General features: G+C 38.8%; 1 pseudogene; it reads left to right on the plus strand.

Moving 5' to 3' along the window:
• Positions 1–2,058: 2,058 nt before the first annotated feature.
• On the plus strand, positions 2,059–23,671 carry LOC128897286 (uncharacterized; annotated as a pseudogene).
• Positions 23,672–24,198: the final 527 nt, after the last annotated feature.

A 24,198-nucleotide genomic window follows, 5' to 3' on the forward strand; every position in this document is an offset into this window, starting at 1 on the left:
AGTTGCTACCTCCTGCCACCACCTGTGGGTTAGGAGCTCATACCCTCTTTGATGCAGCAAAAACCCCCATGTCCAAAGAAACCCCCCTAAACCAACCAAACAACAATAACAACAAAAATGTGCCCCACCAACCAACCAACACACACACACACAAACCACACCAAAAAAAAGAGGATGTAAATTGTACTACCTCAATAGGTCTCAATTCCATTCTGGGTAGTGTAGTTGCAGGTTCTTCATATTCAAGAGGAAATAAAATGACATCTCCTCTGCTACGGGTGAATGATTTGAGACTTGGTGGTAATGGTGTGACCATCGAGCAAGGAGTTGTTCTCTGGGCAGCTTTGAACACAGTTAAGTTCCCCTTTTGACGAGTTCCTTTAAAAAAGAAAAATGCCTTATTTGGTTTAAAGAACTCCATTATCTAAGCTGAGTTAAGATGTGTCTGGGTTTTATTTAGTCAAGGAAACAAAACATAGTCATTAAAAATTTATTTAGATGGCCAAATTTCTTATCCACCATAGTGATATTTCATAGTGAGTTTCCTTTGGATTGATGGTATGAAGGTGTTTAAGAGGGGATTGGACGTGGCACTTGGTGCCATGGTCTAGTCATGATGCCTGTGGTGACAAGTTGGACTCGATGATCTTTGAGGTCTCTTCCAACCTTGGTGATACTGTGATACTGTGTGATATGTGATACTGTGTATATGGTGTGAATTGCAGGAAAAGAAGCATGTGAACAGCTGAAATAAATCCTGAAGTTTCTTCTTAGTTCTGCACTCTGTATTTTGTGGATCTGTGGATATAGATGTGATCTCTGACAGGGCAAATGTGATTGTGTGGGAAAATGTTGAACTAAGGTGTGGGTTTTTTTATTTATTTGGACTTTAATTAAAAATACATTTTTGTGTAAAAATTACAAATACTGCTTCATTGCAGAAAGCTTAACAGCAGTTTTCTATAAATTTTATGCACTCATTACAAAAGCTAAAGTAACTAGCTTAAGGAAGAAAGGAAAAAAAGGTAAAATAAAGGCAAATAAAGGACCCAGTCTTATTCTTAGAGTTTTGTAAAAGTCCTCACAGCAAACTGCAGACCCAACAGCTCTTGGAAGAATTCTGCCTGGGTGTTGTGGTTGAAAAGCTTGTCAGCTTTCTGTCACTAACTTTGATCATTTAGGGCTATAAACCCAGGTTTTAGGAAACCCTCTTAATGCCATTTCTCTGCTGATCCCACAAAAGAACTTTTGAGAATGCAGTTTTTCAGAAATGGATATTCCTCAAAATCTGCTTCTTCCTACAAAGACAGCTAACATGCCTAAGACATGGGCAAAGTGTTGGATACTCCACAGTGCCTAATAAAGTCTTGAGTATCTTCAGCAGATAACTGGAGCATGTAGAAATCTTATTAGACATGGACTGGTTAATATTCTTCTTGCCTTAGGATAGGATTCAAAGCATCTGAGTGGAATGCAAGGATAAACAAAATTTACCACATGACAGTGCAGGATATGCAATCTGACAGCTACAAACATACTGGGTAACGTTTTCAGCATATGTTTGTATATGGCTCTTCCCATGGACTTTAATCTCATAGAACCAGGCAACAAGAAAATTTTTTGAGGAAAATGCTAAAAAGAAACATCAGTTGTCATAGGATGTGACATCAATGGAAATAAACCTGTATTTACAGGGTTCTGGTTGCAAAGATGCAACCCTAATGCTCAGCTACTGATTGCTGCTATTAGATGAATCTTGTTTGGGTGGGAAAGCTTATTCAGAAAAATTGTGTGCAAAAGGATCTTACAGATTTTAAAATACACCTACTTAATTAAAAGCCAAGCACCCAGCTGTCAAAATAATCCTGCTCACAAGAGGATGGAAGCTGGGACAGGTAACCTGGGAGGAATAAAAAGATAAAGAAGATGTCCAAGCAGCTAAGGCGCAGATAGAATTAAATTACATTACGTTTTTAAAAGTGTATCAGTGACAAAAGGAAGAACAGGGAAAATGTGGGCACTCTCTGGAAGCAAACAGGAGACCTAATAGCATAGAACATGGAAAAGGCTGAGGTGCTCATTGACTTTTTTGACTTCAACGGTAAGGGCTCTAATCACACCACAAAAGTTGTGTAATGCAAGGATTGGAATAATGAAGATCTACTGTAAGAGAATCACAGAAACAACCAGGTTGGAAAAGACCCTCAGGATCACCAAGTCCAACTGACAACCCTACTCTACAAAGTTCACCCTTAAACCATATCCCCAAGCACATCCAAATGACTTTTAAACACATCCAGGGTTGGTGATTCAACCACCTCCCTGGGCAGCTCATTCCAATGCCTGACCACTCTTTCTGTGAAAAAATTTTTCCTAATGTCCAGTCTAAACCTACCCAGTCACAGCTTGAGGCTATTCTCTCTTTTCTATCACTAATTACCTGTGAGAAGAGACCAGCACCAGCCTCTCCACAATGTCCTTTCAGGTAGTTATAGAGAGCGATGAGGTCTCCCCTCTGCCTCCTCTTTTCCAAACAGCCCCAGCTCCTTCAGTCACTCTTCATAAGATTTATTCTCCAGGCCCTTCCCCAGCTTTGTTGCCCTACTCTGCACTCACTCCAGCACCTCCACATCTCTCTTGTATTGAGGTGCCTATAACGGAACACAATACTCAAGGTGTGGCCTCACCAGAACTGAGTACAAGAGGACAATCACCTCTTAACATGAGGTGCTTATCATGAGCCCATCAATATGTGCTGGCAACTCAAATATCCATCCATATCCTGGGCTGCATAAAAAGATGCATGGCCAGCAGGTCAAGGAAGGTGATTCTGCCCCTCTGCTCTGGTGAGACCCACCTGGAGTACTGGGTCCAGCTCTCAGGCCCACAAGACAAGACAAGGATCTGTTTGAGAGGGCTGAGAGTAGTATCAAAGATGATCAGAGGAATGGAGCACTTCTCCTATGAGGACAGGCTAAAGAAGTTAGATCTGTTCAGCCTGAAGAGGAGAAAACTCTGGGGAGACCTCTATCAGTGTTCCAGCACTTGAAGTGGACCTACAGAAAAGCTGGAGATGGACTGTTTATAAGAACATGTGGTGATAGGACAAAGACAGAACAACTAGAGCAGAGGCAGGACAACTAGAGGACATTAGGCTCTTTACTCTGAGGGTAGTAAGCCACTGGAACAGGCTGCCCGGGGAAGTTGTTGATGCCGCATCCCTGGAAGTATTTAAGCTTCATGAGGCTTTGAGCAACCTGATCTAGTGGGAAGTGTGCCTGCCCATGGAAGCAGGGATGGAACTAGATGATCTTTAAAGTCCTTTCCAACTCAGGCCATTCTATGATTCTATGAAATCTGCCTTGCAAAGGAAGGAGGGGTTAGTGATATATACATCAGTTAGTTTTCTTGGTGTAATCTGTATCTACATTATTGCTGTTCTAGTCTGTTATAGGCAGTGTATCTCCACTAGAAAAACACCCTGTTGTAATATGGTTTTGGTGTTTGATCACCCTAGAGTCACTATAAGCACAGCTTCCAGGCCAAGTATTTCCAGGCAAAGAAGTTTATTATGTTACACAGCAAAGTTCTATACTCTTTTAGAAAGCACATGTGTCAGGTCTTAATTGGTTATTTTCTATTGGCATCTGTGTAATTGTGCCATACAGTAAGTTAAAATAGCAAAACTATATTTCAACACATCCAACCAAATTCTGCCAAGTCTTTCTCCTCAATTACAAGATGCTTACATTCTTTTCTAAGTCAAAGGTTAAACGTGACCTTCTCTAACTCAAGCAAGGGCAAATCTTCCCCTACATTTCCCTCTTTCTTTCTCTCAATCACTGATAAGGTGTGCATTCCTAACTCAAGGGCAAAACATAGCTGTTCCAAAGCTATCCGAAAACAACCCTACTCCTACAGTGCCCTTCTTGTGGGCTTTGGCCCTGTGTTTGTCATGACATCTACTTTCATAGCTGGAATTGCCAGCCCACCTTGAGCAATTATGTGGTATTACCTAGTTCAGAAATACAGCAATGCTCCAATTTAAAATCATTGTCACTGTCTTCTCAATAGGACTGTGGAGGCTTGGGTGTATTGGGAAACCGGGTTTTTCACCAGCCTGAGTTAAGTAGCCAGCAGGTTGTATGAAAATGTGCTTGTTCATTGAGTATTCATTGTTGCAACTGCATGTCGTGAGACAGTGATACTATTCTAAGAATCTCTTAAGATTACTTTTGGGAGCATGTGTTTCTTTCACTTGTAAAATTATTGTCATTGTTACATTTTCTCAAATCATCAGTGTGCTTTGATTTGTGCGTCTGCTCACTCAGAATAGTGCAAGATTTCCCTCTGGTGGTTAAACCCGTACAAACTGCCTGAAAGTGTAATGTGATGCCTGCAATACCCCCCTCAGCCTCCCTACCCTGCTTTTTTTTGTTTGGTTGTTTTTGTTTGTTATTGTTTTTTAATATAACTTTACATCACAAAGGATGCACAGAGATGTCAGACTTTATATATACGTTATTGGTTTATAGAGGTAATCAAAGCTTGCAGCCTGAATGAACAGTCATTTAAGAAATGTTTAGATGTAGCACTTCAGGATATAGCTCAGCAGTTTTGGTAGGTGGGTTATGGTTGGACTTGATCTTAAAGGTCTTTTCCAACTGTAATAAAACTTGTCACTTCTGCTGCAGTGAAACTTGAACGAGCAATATTCAAAGCAATAGAAATTTCTCCTGGGGAGCCTTAACAGTGGCCAAGATAAATTATAGGCAGTTCAAGCACCCTGGAGTGTCCTAAATGGTGGATAGTAAATGAGCTGTACTTAAATGAGAGTAACTCATGACAACTCCATTGTTAGACTGGCTTGTGGATAGTGTTACTAAGTTGCTAGTAGTATACATTCAAAACTGGTAAACAAGTGCCACTAACAAGTCAGAAGATTCAGGAAGATTGAGCAAGAGCAAGCCGTTAATTTACACTGTTACAGCTAAGTCCTGGGGGAACTCATGAGCTCGATCTGAAACTGCTTATCCAAAAATAAAAGGAGCATGAACCAAAAAGCTGAGTGCAAAGGTCACTGCTACATGCTTCCATGCTGCAGTGCAGGCTGTTTGGGGCAGGTGGCTGCCCAGGCTGCCAGCTCTCAAATGCAAAGGAGAGATTAAATAAATAAATAAATAAAAGACAAAAATGATTCTATGCTCTATATTCAGGCTGCTTTTAAAGACTCTAGCTTGCTAGTGTGGTGGCTGGCAGCATCTTCCTGGGAGGAGACCTGCCATTCACTTGGAGAAGGAAGGGAAAATGCTAGAAACACAGATGTTAAGGTGTGTAGATTTTGTGGGAAAATATTGTTGCAGCAGAGGTGCAGGTCAGGATTGCTCCACCACACAGGAAAAGCTTCAGTGCTGCTCCTCCAGACTTCAGTGGCATGAAAAACACTCCAGTAGCAAATGCTGAGAGTACGTGTGGAACTACCAAACAGTAGAAATTATTTGCCACTGTTTGATGTCAGTGATCACAGTAATGATTTTTTTCAGTCATCAAATAAAGCTTTCAAATGCATCAACCACTGTGGTGGTATGGAAAAGTAACAGCTTAATACAAATAAATGGCAATATAAGAGGAATACATCTCAAAGTGTAAGAACAGCAACAAAGTAAATGCAAACATGTCACAAACTCTTTAATAACTTTAAAAAACTTGGTCACCAAGTACACCTTCTAAATGTATTTTCCAACAAATCTCTTACAACAAAAGACTTGAAGTTTATCATTAAATCCTAAATATCACCAGGGACTATCTGGAAACTCCATTTTGTTTAGCTTGATACCAGTCTTCTTATTCTCTTGAATGACTCTGAGGTATGAAGAGTTAGATATTGCTTTGGCATTATTGATAGCTCCAATTCTGCTATAAATTTTACTAGCCAGCTAAGTATTTTTCCAACTATTCTGTATTTTAAAATAAATAAAAAATGTTATTCTTTGGTGTTGAGGTATGATATTTTTCATTATGTCATTTTAGACATGTCCCAAATCATACAGAAGTTACTGGGAATTAATGGATAAACTATCTTTTTTTATGTTATTGGTGTTTTTTATATATATATGTTTTTTTATATATATTTTAAGTTGATCTTTACTGAGTTCTCAGTTACCTTTCCACTTGTTTTCAGGGGAATTTGTGAGGATGTATGTATAGACATACTGACTTTTGTGCAAGCAATTTAAACATTTCAGTGGAAGGCTCTGTGCAAGTGCAAAGCTTTTTACTTATTTGTTTTGGTGGCTAGAATCGATGATCTTAGAGGGTCTTTTCCAACAAAACCAATTTTATGATTCTATAAATATTAGGAGAGTACCTGAGGTAAAACATACTAGTCCTCTTTAATTAAAAAAGTCTGCTAAAACAGAGAATCCCCACCAACACTTCAAAAGACTCTTGTCAGCCTGTACTGTGCTTCCTTGTTTTCTCCTACTGGCTTTCAAGATGCTTTGTGCAAAGGTATTTCTTCCTCACATGGAGTAGTTTTGACTGTTTTGTCTGTATTTACTTTGTCGCCTGGATAGTCAAATGCTTTGTGTGCCTTTGATTGAGTGGTGCAGTCCAGGAAGAACCACAGAAACCAGGGCCATGGGTGAGATCTTCTGTTTACTTACTAATTCCCTAGCAATCCACAACAATGAGAAAGCAAACATTGAAAAGGTTAATAACAGAGCAAGTTTTGGTGTTCAGTTCCTTATTCCAACCAAAGTCAGCTACCAGCCTAAGCAGTGTGAACTTTTAGAAGCAAATTATTTCTTACCTGTGAACTTTTAGAAGCAAATTATTTCTTACCTATGAAACCTCATACATTACTATTATGCTCCTCTGCCTTTTTAGAGATTACAATATTTTAAACTGACAAAGAAATATGTGGACAGTGGCTGGAATTTCTTTTTGCATTTAATTTTGTCAAGTTAGTCATTAAAAAACAAACAAACAAAATCGAAGCCAAAAACCCACCACCAAATCTGCCCTTAGGACACTGGTCAAGGCTGAAATATCTTTTTCTTGCTATTGATGTGTCAGGGAATTTTCCTCACAAAATCTGATTCTTCAGAATTCCTTACCTGCTGAGCCGTAGGTGTGGAGCCTTGGAGCCTAAAGAGAAGCATGGAGAGATGCTTTTCAAATGTTCCCTGTTTCCACATCTGGATTTGGTTCTTCCTCCTAGGTTTTGGAGGAAATTGTGATGCAGTGTCATAGGCTCTACTCTTCTTTAAATATGATTTCTTAGCCCATCCTTTCTGATGTGTCTTTGTCCAGTACTGTGTCTTTACTATATCTGCTTCCATTTTTCATCATTCCTATTGAAGATCCATCCCATAGGGGTCTTATTTTACTGTACAAGCATCTGCTCATCCAGCCTGGACTTCTGTTTTAGATTTGTAGGTTTCCAAAATATTTCCAGTGGAACAGCAAATTATTCTAAAGGGACTTTAAGCCCACAGACAGCATAACGTTTCCCAGATACACATTAGGGATTTGTCAAAGCAGGTATCAAACCTGGTAGGGTGTGTATACATCTTATGCAAACCAGTTACATTGAAGCAGGAAGAAGGCATTGAAGGCATCATCTTGTGAGGGAGTGAAGTTCTTAGAGACTCCACATTTCTCTAGGAGCATAGATAAACAACTTTTGAATCCTTCTGCAGCAGAAAAGACTGAGGAGCTCACTAGCCTCTGCTGATGAAATATACCCTCATACCCACCAGTCTTTTAAAGGTAAGTAGCAAATTCCTAGCTCATGGCCCCTGAAGTGCTGGAGCCAAGTTCCTAAAGAAGGGACGCAGAATATTTGTGTTGTGCAGCTCTCTAAGTCATACTGGTCTCAGGAGGAATAGATGCAGACTGCAGCAGTGTTATTCTATATTTCTGAAATTAACATTTTTCTGAGCTACTTATATATCAGGTGGTTTCCTAGGGATCTTTTTGTCTGTTGCTTGTTTGTTTTCATATGTCATTTGTTTTCTCCTGTTTCCTCCTGTTATCTCCATCTCCTGCTTTCTGCAGTTGCTTTTGAGCATTAAAAGTACTTTCTCTGAAATCAAAGGCTGAAGATTTGGATAAGAGACAAGGGTTTTCTTCTGTATTGCATGTATCCTAGCGGTAGTTTTATATCTGTATATGTCTATTCTTATATACTTTTATATATATATAAACTATATATGTGTATGTTATAGTTTCTGAAATTAGGAGATACTCTACATTCAGCCTGGGCTAAAAAAATAGAAAGGGCAAAAATTAGAAAAAAAAATTAGAAAAACAAACAACAGCAACAAAACAACAAACAAAAAACCCCCACACACCAGACCAGAAAGTAACCCACAGGATTTACTATGCCACATTTGTTCGTGGTGGGTTTTACTGTACATCCCTAACATGGATTTCATAAGGCAGGGCACAGAAGCCAATATTTTTAAGGAGAAATACCATACATCATAGTGGACAGTAAGTTGTCTATGGGACAGTAATGTGCCCTTGTAGCCAAGAAGGCCAATGAGTTCCCCAGTTCAAGAAAGACAGGGATCTATTGGAGAGTCCAACACAGTCATGAGGACTGATTAAAGGACTTAAACATCTCTCCTATGAAGAAAGACTGAGAGAACTAGGACTGTTTAGTCTGGAGAAGGGAAGGCTGAAAGGGCATCTTATTAATGTCTGTAAATATCTGAGGGGTGGGTGTTCAGAGGAAGAGGACAGGCTCTTTTCAGTGTCACCTGTTAATAGGACAAGGAATAATGGATATAAACTAGAACACAGGAAGTTACACCTCAACATGAGGAGAAACTTCTTTACTGTGAGGGTGATGAAGCACTGGAACAGGCTGCCCAGAGGGGTTGTGGAGTCTCCTTCTCTGGAGACATTCAAAGCCAACCTGGCTATGTTCCTGTGTGGCCTGTCCTAGGTGATCCTGCTTTGGCAGGGAGGGCTGGACCTGGTGATCTCTGGAGGTCCCTTCCAACCCCTAACATTCTTTGATTCTATGATTCTGTGTGATCACAGCAGACTGCTGGTGATCTGGCAAGTATTGGTGCCTTCTTCCTATATAATAATTCAGAAGGCTATGCCTTCTTTATCCCCTGGTTGGGCGGATAATATGAGTGAGTCTTCTAGCAATCATTGTCCACTTTTATACAGTTCAGAAGCCATCAGTATGATCAGCAACAGCAATGTCTCAGCAGGTAACTTGGGCCACAACCAAGCTTTTCAGCATGCAAGGCAATTATATTATTTGGCCTGCTCTAATTTTTCTCTTCAGAAGTTGGTTTCCAGTGCAGCCCAGTATGGAGCTCATGATGCAAGTAAGGCCTTGAAAATGTTCACTCCTCCTCTGCTTCCTGTCTCAGACCCTGGAATGAAGATTATCCATGGTACAGTTATACATGTTAGGTGGAGGTGGGGTATAGAAAGAACAGTAATGTGCTGCATAACCAGCAGCTCTATTAAAACCAGAATTTTTAAATACTCAGTAGAAATTATTAGTAAGTGACTAAATTAAGGTGTCAAGCACATTTCCGATGAAATCAGATATATCCCTGGCTGTATTAGCTTTCATTTGCAGGCAGCACTCAATTTGTCCCTTCACAACTTTATAGATACTGTTTTTCTCCTCTGTCATTCTTCATCAGCTAACTCAAACCACCCTATCAGAGAGACAGTGAGTTCTTTGTGATTGTAACCAGCACTAGTCTGGAGAAAATGCCTGAAATATTTTTCCTTTTGAATATTTTCTGGTTTTAAGGAAACATTGATACCAGACAAAAACCAACCAACCAAACAAAAGCCAACCAACCAACCAAAACAAACAAACAAAAAACCCACCTCCCCCCAAAAACCCCCAAACCCAAAACCAAATAAACAACAAAAAAACAATAACAAACCCCCCCCCCCAAACAAAAAAACCCAAACCAAACCACGTTACTTGACAAAACCATGATAAAATTTCTGCTAAATAGGATGTTTTAAAATGAGATGTAGATGTCACATGATAGTGGGCTTTTTTCTAACATGCTTTACATCTAAAAAAAAAAAATGCAGAGAAGATTTCTGTTCTAAACTCAACATCTGTTCCATGAGAACATCCAAAGAAAACTAATTGGAGAGGTTTACAAATAAGCGCCTACTTGTTCCTTGCCTAGCCCAATCACACCAGCATTTGATGCTAGACAGAAGACTTCTGAAGTGTTTGATGGAGTGCAAGTTAAAATGAACAATCATACTACAGAAAAACAACAGAAAGAGCAGCAAATACTGTGCTATTGGTGCATTCACTTTGGTTTTGTCAAGTTCTCACAGACTTGTATATAATGTGAGCTCTGCTTTGGCTCATTGCATGGCAGCACATTTTTTCCACTGTTCTTGCATGTGATATTAGACATTTTTTCCAAAAGTATAAAATCTGTATTCCCAGTCACAATCCCTCGTGTTTCCCAATGGATTCTTCTGTTTCTATATCTTTTCTGAGTCACAGTTTGTGCCTGATTCTCAACACAATTTGCTAAATTAGATATCAAAGTTGATTCTGTTAGCTTATTTCACAATAAATAAGCAGTGCAGCTATTCATGTGCCACCCATGTGAAAATAGGGACATTTCCAAATACAGGCTTTGTACAAGGGCCAAGGACAGTGATACTGTTCTGCGTTCTGCCTTATGTGCAGTTTGAGGCAAGTTTATGTCTGACACCTCTAGGTGTCAGACACAGCATTTTGTTTGGCTTGTTGAATTGGAAGATGCATGTTTTGTCAATGAGGAATTTTCTTTGTGTCTCCTTGGCAAAATAACATCTCAGATTGATGCATTTATCTATGTCTGTGTCCCATTGTAAAAACCACCCCAACTTCCTTTAAAAACAAATAAAGACAAGACTTTTCTTATCTTCTATCATATAAGTACTTAGCTCCATCTTAATGTTCTGACTCTACTAATCAATTAATGGAAGTATCACATAACAACAGCTTCTGAAAGTTCTTTTACCTTGCTTGTAGTCTCGGGGCTGTTACTTACATACTCAGTTAGTCATAGCCAGTGTCTTTAAGACTTCTGGTGTCTCAGCTATCTCAGTTATCATATATTTCTTTCTGGAGAATGATTCTTAAACTGTGATAGTCAGGATTTTTAATTATTTTTTTTTTTCATAGCAAGGAAAAAGTAACAGCTCAGGAGGTTTTTCTGAAATGAAATGAAGGTGTGGCAAGGCTCCAAGAAAAAGAAGAAAAACACAACAACAACAACAACAAATCCACCAAAAAACAACTAAACATAAGGTTTTAAAAGAAGACAGCAAGCATTCCAGAAGAGCTAATTGGGACTACTGGGGTTAATTCTCCCATCCTGACCAAATGAATGCAAGCATACTGCAGCCAGGGGAATGCTTTCAGTTAAATCTGCAGGTCAGTAGGTCCATGTATATCGGTGCACATGAAAAAAAAGACTGTGCTTTATCTGAGTGAGAGATAAAGGATCAGACTGACTATGAAGACAAAGTAATCAAGTAAAATGCAGAAGAAACAAAAGTGATTGGGAGAGAAGGAAAATCCTGTTGATGCACCAAAGAGGAGGTTGTCTGAAATCCTGCAGCTATGTCCTGAAACAGTAAGAGACATGAACCTACAAGCAGATGAGGAAAGGGAAACTGATCGTGTGGATTCTCAAGAGGAAGCAGGCAGAACTGATGGAAGATCTGTGGAGGTTATCCTAAAAAAGGACCTAAGTAGGGTGGATCAGCCTCTGAAGGGTCATCTCCCAACAGGAGCAAAATCCCCATTAGGGGTCCTGCAAAAGCACTCTCCACTTCATGATTTAGAAATAGATCACATTGAGGAGGTAGAGTGGAGTGCAGGCCCTGCATTCACACAGGGTTGGATTTGGGTTCAGGTATGCCCTCAGGAATTTTTTTGGGAAGCCACAGCTCAGAAAGCAGAAGACAAATCCTGGCTGGATTTAAGGTGGTCAATTCTTAAGACACAGAGATCCTCACATCAGTGGAAAATTACGATTTCCTAATTACATCTTCACTCAATTTCTCCCGAACACCACCCCAGTTCTTTGGTCAAACAATCATTCTAGCCTTTTGCCCTAGTGATGTTACTTCTGGCAATAAAAGGGTACCCTGCCTGTACAGGATTTACTCCTTTTTATTAAACTGGTTCTTAATTTTCCTTCTCTTTTGGTTTTCACCAAAGGACTTTTACCCCATTGGCTGTCCTTTGTGTGGGGTCAGTCAAAATCCGTTGTCCTACCTGCAGTAATTGCCAGGGCAGAAATATTTATTTCTGATGGCTCTCAATTGCTCTGTCAGAACTTGCTAAGCACACTCTACTCCATGTCAGGATGCTGTTTCAAAAAAGTTCTTGAGTCCTATTTGGAAGTTACATTCACAGTAAAGTTGAACTATCACATAGCATTCACATTCCTGAAAAGGAACTCAGCTACTGGCACCAATATATTCCCAAATCCATTTCACCTACCATGATCTGGAGGACTTGGCTTGCTCTATGCTGGGAATGGAATACTTGCATGTTTAAGGAAAGATACATTAATTCTTTTTAATAGATTAAGCAATGAAACTTACTGCATTTGTGCAGTTTGTGATTTTAAATACGTAAAGAGGGTTCATAAATATTCACAAAATTCCACGTCTTTATAGAAGAAAACCAGAACATCCTTACTAGAGGATTAGAGACTGGTATATCTTGTAGAGGAACCCCTTCACCGGCTATATTGAATGAAGAAAAGAGAAAGCAATGCATTTTCACAGGCAAATCTGCATACATCAGAAATCAGTTTGTGTGGGTAGTGTGGCAAATGTCAAATGCTTTTTATAAATTGCTGTACATCTTCAGATTATACTGAAATCAGTAAGAACTCAGATCATTTGCTTTATAGGATCAAGCCTCTGATAGAACAAAGGCTAAACTTCTCGCATCACATTCACATCAGGGTAGCCCACTCTTTGAAGATAATGAGAAGTGTGTAACAAACCTCAAAGTCAGCAGCATTCTTATTTCAGGGGGACCAATCTTTAGATTATACTGAGGATGTATTTGGTACCATAGAAATGAAAAATGTGAAAATTCACAGGAGTTGTTTTAGTAATTGGTAATCATTAAATTGTGAAAATTGTTTTGATTTGGCTTGAGTTCACATCTTCATGGAGGAAAAAAATTCCTTGCCATAAAACCTCTGTAAGAAGTAAGTTTTGAAACAATGGGTATTGGGATGGAAGTGCCTTCACAACTTTAAGTGATTACAGATTATGCAAATGCTCTAATAAAAATTGAGCATGCTTACAATCAAATCAGGTATGGTTTTTTTAATGTGATGAAATAAGTTAGAAGTTACTAGGTACCCTCTACTGTAAAGACAGAAGATATTCTTTTCCTCTTTATATTTCATGCTTAGTTCTTAAGTGGTGCTAAATTAGCATAATTTATTGATGTGTATTTTAATATATAAAGCAAAGTAAGAAATTGCATTTCACATCTGCTTGCCAAGAAGACTTCTGAATTACGTTTATCACTTTTCATAACTTCCTCCTACAACTGTCTTTCAGCAAAATACTTACAGTGTCTTAAAAACTAATGGTTTCATTAAATACTGCTCTTACTGGTGATCCTGTAAACATATTGGAAGATGATCTCCAGCTGACTGTAATAAGTGCTGCAGATGTGAATATTTATGGGATTTGGTAGTTCATAAAACTACTAGTAAAACCAGGTGTGGCTTTGACTTTCAACTGGTGCAGAATTTCTGCAGTGCTCCATTCTCTGCCTGCTGAAAGTACTGCCTCGCAGATTGCATGGCTCTGACTTTTGTAATAGTGCAAGTTCTTCAAAGAGCTTTCCATGGATTTATTTATGTTATTAGACATAGCAGCCCCTAGCAGTTCCATACAGAAGTTTATCCCCAAAATCCTGCCTCATATAATGTGTACATATTTTAATTATTTTTTTTTTAAATTTTATGAGATAAAACTAACTGCAAAAAGCAGATTATTCTCCCTGTGTTTGCCCTGTGCTGAGTTATACAATCTGAGAATCTGCTTTGTATTTTAAAATCAGTAACCCTATTACAAACACAAAATGGCCACCACATCAATAGCATTTCACTTGTGCCATGCTGACAATTTCGCTCACTGGAAGGAATGAAAATGCTCTTGGGAACAATATGACATGTCTGCACTTGCCCACTTTACCCATTCTTTTATTTCCAAGCACTTTGTTGTCAAACTTTTGCAGGCACAAATAATATAGCCAACAGGGTGAAAATAACTGGGATGCAGTTTGCTGCGTGTATCTGGTGCCTAACTGAGCCTGGATAGGGCTCAAGGAAGCAGCCTATGGCTCCACCCTTGCATGTTGCTGTGGTTCTTGGCACCAGGCAGAGGATTCAATTATGGTTATTTCCTTCTTTCAACAAAGGCAGTTTGTTTGCCATTTTTAAGACATAATTTTCTTGTATTATTGAATCTGCACTCTTTCTGGATCAACAGCAGTAGCCAACACATTGGATTTGTTTGTTTGTTTGTTTGTTTGTTTGTTTTCTAATTTGCATTTCACTAACTGACTTTTTCTTGGAAAAAGAAAGACGTTTGCTTCATGTTTGTTTTTACCTCACAAGCAGGCTGCTGCAATGTGCCTCCTACAGCAGTGTGCCTGGGATACATGCAAGAATTTCAGTTAGCACAAAGTGCTTAGCCTTTTTAATGTATTTTATATCTGTGTCCTGCACCTAGTTCCTACTTGCAAATTATAGCTGGGGTATGAACTGATTGTCAGGGGCTCCAAATAAATGTTTTGTTTGCTTCTGGTGTCCTTGGTTATTATATTTCCTCTGTTTTCTAGCCTAGAGGCTAAGAGGCACAGCAGGACACCTCCATGTGACTAACCTGTCCTACCGTGCATACCAGAGTGGCTGTATCTGAGCTATCTGCTGGACAGATATAATCTTTGCCCCTCATGCAGTGCTGGATGCTTGATGCCGAGATCAGAGGTCATGCTAACAATATATAGCTGTGGACAGCTGCACATTTATGTTCATGCTCCAGCTCTGATTAGTTTATTTATACACATGTGAGTCTAGTGCATTTTTTGAGGTTGGTATCAGCTGAGATGCTGGAAGGAACTGGACAGTAGTGTTCAGTCTTCAGTCTATATATATATATTTATCTTGCATCCTGTTTTTTGTTCTAATACATTGTATTTTAGGGCAATTGGTCTAGTTATATAGCAGTGGTAGGCTGGACATAATTGTGTAGAAGCTACATTTGTTAATTTAACTATATTAATGTGAGGAGAATGAATACTCTTATTGGCTGTTGCTGAGACTTACTTTAGCATGCCTTTAACCAGAATATTAGACAGCTTTGTTTAGGTTAGAAAACAACAACAACAACAACAAAATTAGGTAAGGAATGGTAAAGAGCAGCAGGACATAGGGAACTTAGTATCTTTGAGAATGTTCATATTTTGCTGCTTAAGTGATAAACTCCATTACTGAGAGGAAAATGAGGTCATGGCTGCCTCATGCAGCTTTTCAAGTAATAATGATGGCCAGATTGTGGTTGCAGGCCATGAAGTTAACTAAAGCAGAATGGTAACACATAATTTAATATCATATTAAAAATGAACCAGACAACTTGATCATAGTCATACAAAAATGCTTTGTTTGAGGATATGTAAAGATTTATACACTTCTTCTCTTGCATTGATACCACTCATGCCTTCAAGGGCAAAATCTCTCCTGGCTTCTGAGCTCCAACAGTTAACTCTTAGTATATTTGCCTATGTAAAGTAAAGTACTTTATTTCCGTTCATTCAGGTCTTTGGCTGTACTGATCTGAAACAATGACTTGGCTGCTAGAAATACAGCTCAGTCCCCAGCCTTGCATGGTGAAGTCAGGGAAAAAGCTCTGCCTTCTGCAGGTCTGAACAGAAAATATATTTAACAGTTTCTGAGTTAGTTTTCAGATAATTCCGATGAGAATTGTTTTCATCTGCTCAGCAGAGCAAATTATTAAGCTGAATGTATACATGAGCGTTCCCAGTGGTGAAGTACCTCAATATTGGCAAGTGGTGATAACTTGTTGCCACTCCCAGAAGCATCAGCATATATGGGACATGTTCAAGTCCTCCAAAAATCATGCCCAAAGAAGGCACACCTGAAAACAGTTCTTTGTTATAGTCTTAATGCCAACTTCATGCTCTTTGTTTACTTTCTGAACAGAACATGAATGGACGAGCTCAAGACTGCCAGGAGCCAGGAGCTGACTCACCCTTTGAAAGACGACCAAGACCAAATTCACCCACTGCAGAAAGAAACAAATGCTCATAGCAAATTCAAAGGAATATCTAGAATCACTGGAGAAAATCGGAATTACAAGTAAGATGTCTTCTGCAGAATAAATACTTAGTTCTCATCAATTAACTTGCTACCATGCAGGCATCTCATGGTAGTACCCGAATCCTTACATTTGCCACAGATGGCCAATTGTTTGTGTTACTTCTTGAGGACAGTTGTGTATACAGTGAAGATTTTTATCTTAATAGGTTATTGCTTTAGTTACAACCCACTTTCTTTATATAAGAAAAAAAATATAGGTTGTGCCTTCTTAAGGAAAGTTGGGAGGTTCCAAATTATACTTGTACTGATTTGCACAGATCTGAGCTGGCTCTTGAAAAATTTCCAACTCCTGCCATAGTGGTCTTTACATCTTTACAGCCACTGTGCCTGTGCCACAGAGTTTTTTGCCATCATTCTCTACTCTCATCCCTGAGCAAAGAATCCTGAACTTTGGCCTTGAGATATTTTGGTAATACGTAGCTGTGCATGACAACCTCTCATGCCTAACAACATCCTTGAGTCATTTATTTCAGTTTCTTCCAAATTCATTTAGGAGAGCCTATCTGTTTGAATCTTCTGTTTCAATCTCCTTAGTGATAAAGTAGTCTCTGAATATCTGTTGATACTACCCTTATTAAAACCAGCTAGACATAATATGACTTCAAGCAGTTTTCTGGAAGACTCAATGATAAAGAGAAGAAAAATATGGTGAGCCAAGTGAGACAGGGATAAGGGAGATGGGGGCAGCCAAAACTATATTTTTACAGGATAAAAGAATAGGCAAAGAATGCTCAGAACTGTCTAGATCAATGTTCTACCTCAAAAGGATGTTTAAATCAATCTGATAAATTCCACAGCAAACTGACAATTTCAATGATTTTCCTGACCAGAAAAGTTTAAGAACAAGTAAAACAAGAATAGTATTTTGTTCAAACTTTCCATAATATCTTTATTTTCAGTTGCACATTTTTGAAACACATATTTTTCTATGATGCACGTAGTGAATGTTTTCTCTGCTCATGGTCCATATTTCTTTAGTGGTAACATTCGCAGCATGGAATGATTAACTGTTTCAGGGAGGTTATTGTAGTATTTTGAATATAATAATTCTGTAGTAAGCATATTAGCATATACACTTTATGTGGTACTCTTCCACTTAGGCTTACTTATCTCTGAGGTGGGCACCTCTACAAAATGCCAACCTACCTTAGACATTTCTATCAGGGCAGTTGACTGCTTGCACTAAATAGGAAGGGAGTCTATATGACTAAGTCACATTTGGTGCCTAAATTAGACAACTGAAATCTCTATGCAGACAACACTATTCACTGTTGTAATAAAATAACTCTTCAGTCAGGTGAAGGCTGTTTTCTGGCAATATAGTAGGGCCTTTATTAAATCTCATTCCAATTCTTGTTTAGTGCTGTAAACTTTCTGGGAAGGAAGCACAGCCAGTGGCCTGCTCAAGTTTGGCTCCTAAATGGGAGTTACACTGGGGTGGAGCAGGAAGGACCATCAGGATGCAAAGTACAGCTGGCCAGTGTAATCCAGTGATTTCCTGAAATCAAAATGATTTAATCATATGCTGACAGATTCTTTTGCCATTTCTTATTCAGTATCCCATTTGTTTAATATACTTGTGGGGTTACTCGTTACCTTTCTATTTAACTGAGTAATTTCATTTCAGTGAGTTAAAAGAATGGAGAACCATGTTGTTACCCACTTCTTACACAGGAGACAGCGAGTATTGGTGAAATTAAATGGTTAAGACTAGAATTCAAAAGACCTAAGGCTGGTTTCAGAGGGCCATTTAATCTGCTTATGTATTCAAGGGATAAAAATATGTGCCTATAAAGGGGGATCAGTTTCTCTGTGAATCAAGACAAGTAGAACAAATAATTTTCTTCTAGATGGTGTTGGCTGGTGAACAGTATATGGCAACAAAGTATCTACAAAGTATCTACAGAGCGTTCTGCTTCTCTGGATGCTGAAGCAGAGGTTTGAGCAATTTATGATTCTGGCTTATATAACCAGCAACTGTCTCCTTTCCAAATGTGAGCTGAAATAAAATACCCCACTAAAAGGGAAACCTTTCATTCCCATTTCCTATGCTATGCATAGGAAAGTTCAAGCACTGTGTTTACAGCTTTTTACTCAAGCCTATCATTGCTCATTGGGGAGCAGTACTCCATTTCCTTTGGATCCCACAATTCAAAATATGCCACATCTTCAAACTGTAATTAACATTAATTACTAATTGTTCTGGATGCTATGTACCATTTGTCAATTAACTTAAGGCTCCTTTAAGCTGCCTGACAGCGCAAAGAGCACTCACTGTAACGTTAAATTAGATGCGTAACATCCTGAATAGTTTTGGAAGGGTGGATCTAGCAAACACAGGTACCTTTCTTCACAAATCAGTAATCCAATTTCAGAGACACTTTTGCTCTTTCTTCTTGTGTTAATCATCTCAATTTCCTATTGTGTAGTTGCACTTGAATGCACTTGTCACCTAATTTTTGAACTTTGTGCTATCTTTTGCTTTGCAAACAGAAATTAACGGGAGTTAATGTACAATATTTCTACTTATGACCAAAAAAAAAATCATTACAAATCAAAATTAATTACAAATGCATGGCAATATTAGAAAGAAGGGTAAGTTTCCTCTGGGTATGTGAAACTAAATTTGGGTTTTGCACAGTTGATTAAAATTAATGAAAATATTTTAAAAACATTTTTATTTATACAATGCTGACTGATGTTTTCACAATATAGCCTCCAAAATCACTCTTGTCTAGAAGGTCAGTATTACATCAAGAAAGAAGTAAAAGTGAGGAAGAGGTTCAGGGAAAAATAGAATACCTTGATGGGAAGGTGAGATAAAACAAGATGCAAAAATACTCAAAGACAACACCAATAGTATCAACGACAGAGATTGGAGTCAATACAGCTGACCAATATGATGGAGTATTGCTCCTTTATTGTTCCAGTATTGCAGGCCTATGGTGCAAGTATAGCACAGTAGTGTAAAGCGAAGAAGGGAAAGGAAAGGAAAGTGCATAGCAAGGGAACTTCTACAACTTATATAAACTCGGACAGCCTCGTTGGCATGGCTTCATTGGTTCCCTATGAGTGACCACACATCACACTATTATAGATTATTGGTCCAACTACTAATGACACACGAGGTTGGTTGATGCAAGTGCATGTCCTGCTGTCCCAAGATAACTTTCTGTGTTTATAGCTACCAGTGTCCTGCTTTAGTTGCATGCTGCAGGCACAGCACTGTTTTGCCACACTGCTAGCTGGCTCTGCACTTACGCTGAGCATGGCTTACCACCATGTGAGGCTCTAGGCCTGCACTGCCAGATTGCTCACACTGCTCATCGCTGGCATTGCCACACAGTAGGACTGCAGTATTGATGAGAAACAGTGCTTCAAGTAGCAACAAACAATAATCTCTCTAATTAAGTGTCTGTTCCTTAGGGGAAAGATTAAGAGTAAAGTTCACACCATGAATGGTAGGAAATATGATGGGATGGAAACCAAGTAACCAGAGGATTTTCTTGTCTTCCACGAGGATTTGATCTATGACCTTCATCAAGTCCTTTCGGTTTCAGTTACCACATTTATGGGCTGGGAGAAATTATAGTCTTGCCATTAGAAATGAAATTATGATGGTGAGGTAGTGATGGTGTTTTGTAGTGCAAGATTGAAGGACACTTTATTATTTTCTTTTCCTGGAAGTGATCTAATGGCAGTGAGCTGTGCCAGATGAACATCACTTTGGAGAGAAGTCTTTCGTTATACAGAGCTGGCTACATGTGGAGTAGCATCAGTGGAGTTCAGCTCAGTGTGGCCTGTCCAATTTGCTCAAGCCACTTGTCAAAATCTTCAGAGATCCCCCAGCTGCCTCTAGAGATAGCTCCCAGCTGCCCCTTATCTTGAGGCCCATAGCTCAGCTTAGCAGATGGTTTAATCCCTTTCCCAGAAGTCCTTTTCTTCCAGAAGGGGATGAGCAGGCAGTTCCTGCCAGCTTCCCATTGTGTGCCTGCACTTCTTGCCACAACACTGGATAATTCCTTCTGAAGTGGCCACATCGCCTTTCCTGGACCACAGCTCATGAATTGTCTCAAAAGGCAGATGCTGAAGATGAGTCTATGCTTTGGAAATTTACTGTGTGGCTGTTGGGAAAGATTCTCAGCAAGGTGACCAAGTGAGGTGGTGCTAATTTCACTGCTGATAGACAAGCACAATTTCCAATACTGTCACTGCTCATCTTGGCCAAATCAGAACTCAGTCCCAGATGTCTCTTCAATTACACTGTTCCAAGCAGGCCTTTTCTGTTAAAACACTCTCTTTATATTGACTGAGTTGTCAATTCTGGATACAGTTTTGGGCTAGATAAAGTTAAGACAGTAATTCATTTTCTGTGTCTGTTCATTTCTGGGCTTCTCATCCCACCAGTACAAGTATTGATTAATGAAACCATAAGCAATCATAAGAACAGCTTTTTGCAATGCAACAGCTGTTCATAGACTACTGTTTTGAGATGCCAATTCTTTTACAGCTAATGCTGAGGTGGGGTCTCTAAAAGCTTTCACCAATCACAATTCCCTCTTGCAGCAGTAGCAAATACAATTATCTGTTCCTTTGATCCTCAAAAGAAAAATAATAGTGAAAAAAAATCCCTGCAATATTTTACCGCTAGATTTTATTCATGAAATAGAGTGGTGGGCTGGACTCCTTTGTGCATTGAGAGAGAGGGGGGTCAAAATGAGAACTGATGGTTTAAAAAGAGAGAGAAACTTTTTGTGGTAATGTCTTTTGTCATAAGTAGATGTAAGAGCATTTTTACATTACTAATTTTTACTAATTTTTGCCCTCTGCAATAATTTCAATGCCTGTTTGGGGATAAACTGCATTTCCCCCCACCAAGCATGTATATTTATTTGATTACTTATTTATTTGTTTGTTTGTTTATTTTACTGGGAGATTCTTCCTTTTTGTGGAGAGCCTGATAAAATTACAACCATATGGCAGAGCTATACTGTATTTCCAGTCGTCTTCTTCTTTGGGCTTCACCAAATGAATTATATTATGGCATTTGATATATGCTAAACAGAACCATCTGCCATAGCAGGTCCAGGAAAATTGATTAGCCAGAGGCTATGCTAGGTATGAAGTCTTCTTTGATCAATATATTGTTTATAGAAGAGCAGACTGATGATGCTATTGCCCCCTGTTGTTATGAGGTCTTGAGAAATTTTGCAGATATCTGCATGCGGCCACATTTAATTCTGTACTACTCAGTGTCCATACAGGGTTATGTTACTTAGAATAAAATGGTTGTTACTTAGAATAAAATGGTTGTTAATATATGTCAGCAATCCATATTAATATATCAGATTTGATCATTTTGGTGACCACAATGCAGAAGTCTCTTGAGTGACTTGCATGGAAAGTGTACCAGCATATATGAAAAGAGTACAAACAGTAACTCAATTAAGGTGGTCAAGGAAAACCATGAATGGCTTCCATTGCCACAGGGCTGTGTGCCTTACCTCACTTAACAGAAAAACACAGTGATGGAGTGGGAACTCGGGCCAAACTCTAGAAGCAAGTCCATTCAATGAAAATAAAATTACTTCTGGCCTCTTTTACACACAAATGAGGCAAAAATTAATGTGCCTGTACTGCAGAGATAGCTTTTGAAATACAAAGACATAGCATGACTTAGTTCAATGTCTGACTTAATTCAAGGTCCAACTTAATTGGAAGGCAGTGTGGTGTTACTCGTTTCTTTTGACTTCATTTACATTTGATGCTCTATGTATTTAAAGGTCAAAGAGGTGTTTGCTGATGGACGTTGAATCATTACTTCCTGCAATCCTACTAAAAAAGAGATCAGTGCTGATAAAAGGATAACAAAACTCAGCTTGTTCAACGAAGATGTAAAGACCATGCCAGATCAGAGAGTGGTGTGTAGCATGGGTGGGTTTTTTGTTTGTGTTTTTTCCTTTGTTTATTTGTTTGTTCTCATTAAGGAAACTAAAATGTTATTTTCCAACAAGGTCCTAGGATTTATCTTGATCTATCAATTCTAGGAGAAATTGAAAAGGAAGGGTGTTGGTTTAACAATCCTGAGTGGTAAAACCAATTCATCTACAAAGGCAAAAGTGGAAAGAAGGTCACAATCAAAGAAGGAAGAGCTGGGCAGTTGGCCATGCAGATTAAAGGAGATTGAAACAAAGAAAAGGGCACAGGCAGCCATTTGAAGTGAGGACTGATTTTAATACAATTGTAGGGTAGGTAGCACAGGGAGCTCTTCCCACTTGTCATTATGTAAATATAAATAATTAATTCTAATGTAAGATAGAGTGGAAATAAGGCTTTGGCAGAATTGGGAGCATGGGGGGGGGGGGACACAGCCTAAGCAAAGAGGTGGGAAGACTACTTTTGTGCATTCACTGTTCTCTTAGACACTGCAGAGGTGAAAGTAGTGCCATCTAGATACAGCCATGGGAAGGGCAATGAATTAGAGGAAGAGGCAGCAATGCAAACATAGCTACTTTTATAAATGGCAGATACAGAAAATTACCTTAAAATTACATTTATGTTTGTTTTTTTGGTTGTGTGGGTGCTTTGTTGGTTTTGGTTTTAAGATGTCTTATTTTAAAACACATTGCTTATGCATATATTGTGACTGCAATATGCTGCAAACACTTCACTCTTCTTCCAGATTCGTTATTATGCAGATATGTAGACAACCCACACTGCTTATCCAGATATCCTGGAGGTGCTGTATTTCCCTAATATTCAGATAGGTATGCAGAAACACATAAATGTGAACTACATGTTTCTGCTCTGAAAGTGTCATCCAATTCTGACTTCACCAGATTGGGTATTTTCTTCTCACTTTGCATTGTCTTTGCATTGTCCAGTATGTTCCATCACTTTACTGCTCAGTCTCCTTCTAGAATGCAAAGATAATAATGGGATGTAAATGAATTTCTGCTAATTTTGGTTGATCTTTAGGAGTACACTGGATATTATTTCCATCCTCACTACAATGTTAAAAAAAATTTGATCTAATTCTGTGTAAAATAATGTGAAAGAATAGACAGACTTTGTACATCTTCTTCTCCACAGAAAAGCATTATTCTGATGGCATGCAAGAAATTGTGTTCTCAGATCACACAGTGAAATGCCTCTATACTGATGGATTCAAGGAAAGGTTTTTCCCAGATGGTGCAGTAGTAAAAGTAAAAAAGTAAGTCATGTGTTAATGACAGGAACCAGGCATGAAAAATGGGTATAATGATGCTGACATTTAAAACTGTGAGTGGACTCTGCATGGCTGGGAAATTTTCAGATGAAAGGAGAAAGGGTTTGTAAGGTAATGAGAATTTTGTTGCAATGAAGCAATGAAAAATTTTCATTTCCACCATGATTGATAGATGACTTTATCACCAGCAAAGTGACTGTGAAATATTTGTTATTTCTTTACACTGGCCAGGGTTGCTTAAAGATCGCCAGTTGTTTGTATTAACAATATGGGTACTAAAGACTCAGGATAAGGACTCCTGAATTCTATTCCTAGCTTCTTGGCTCCCTTTCTGACCTTGGGCAAGGCATTTCATGCATCATTCCTCCATTCCTCCATGTAAAATGATGAAAACCAACAATACAACTTTCTTACATATACTTCTTACAGGCTTATGAAGATCTTCCTGTAAAATACATTTCCTGCTTGCAAAATTCCTTGAGATCCTTGCATGAGGAAGTCCTCTAAAATACTGAT

Source organism: Dryobates pubescens, chromosome 6 (genome assembly GCF_014839835.1).
Source record: "Dryobates pubescens isolate bDryPub1 chromosome 6, bDryPub1.pri, whole genome shotgun sequence".
Taxonomy (NCBI): domain Eukaryota; kingdom Metazoa; phylum Chordata; class Aves; order Piciformes; family Picidae; genus Dryobates; species Dryobates pubescens.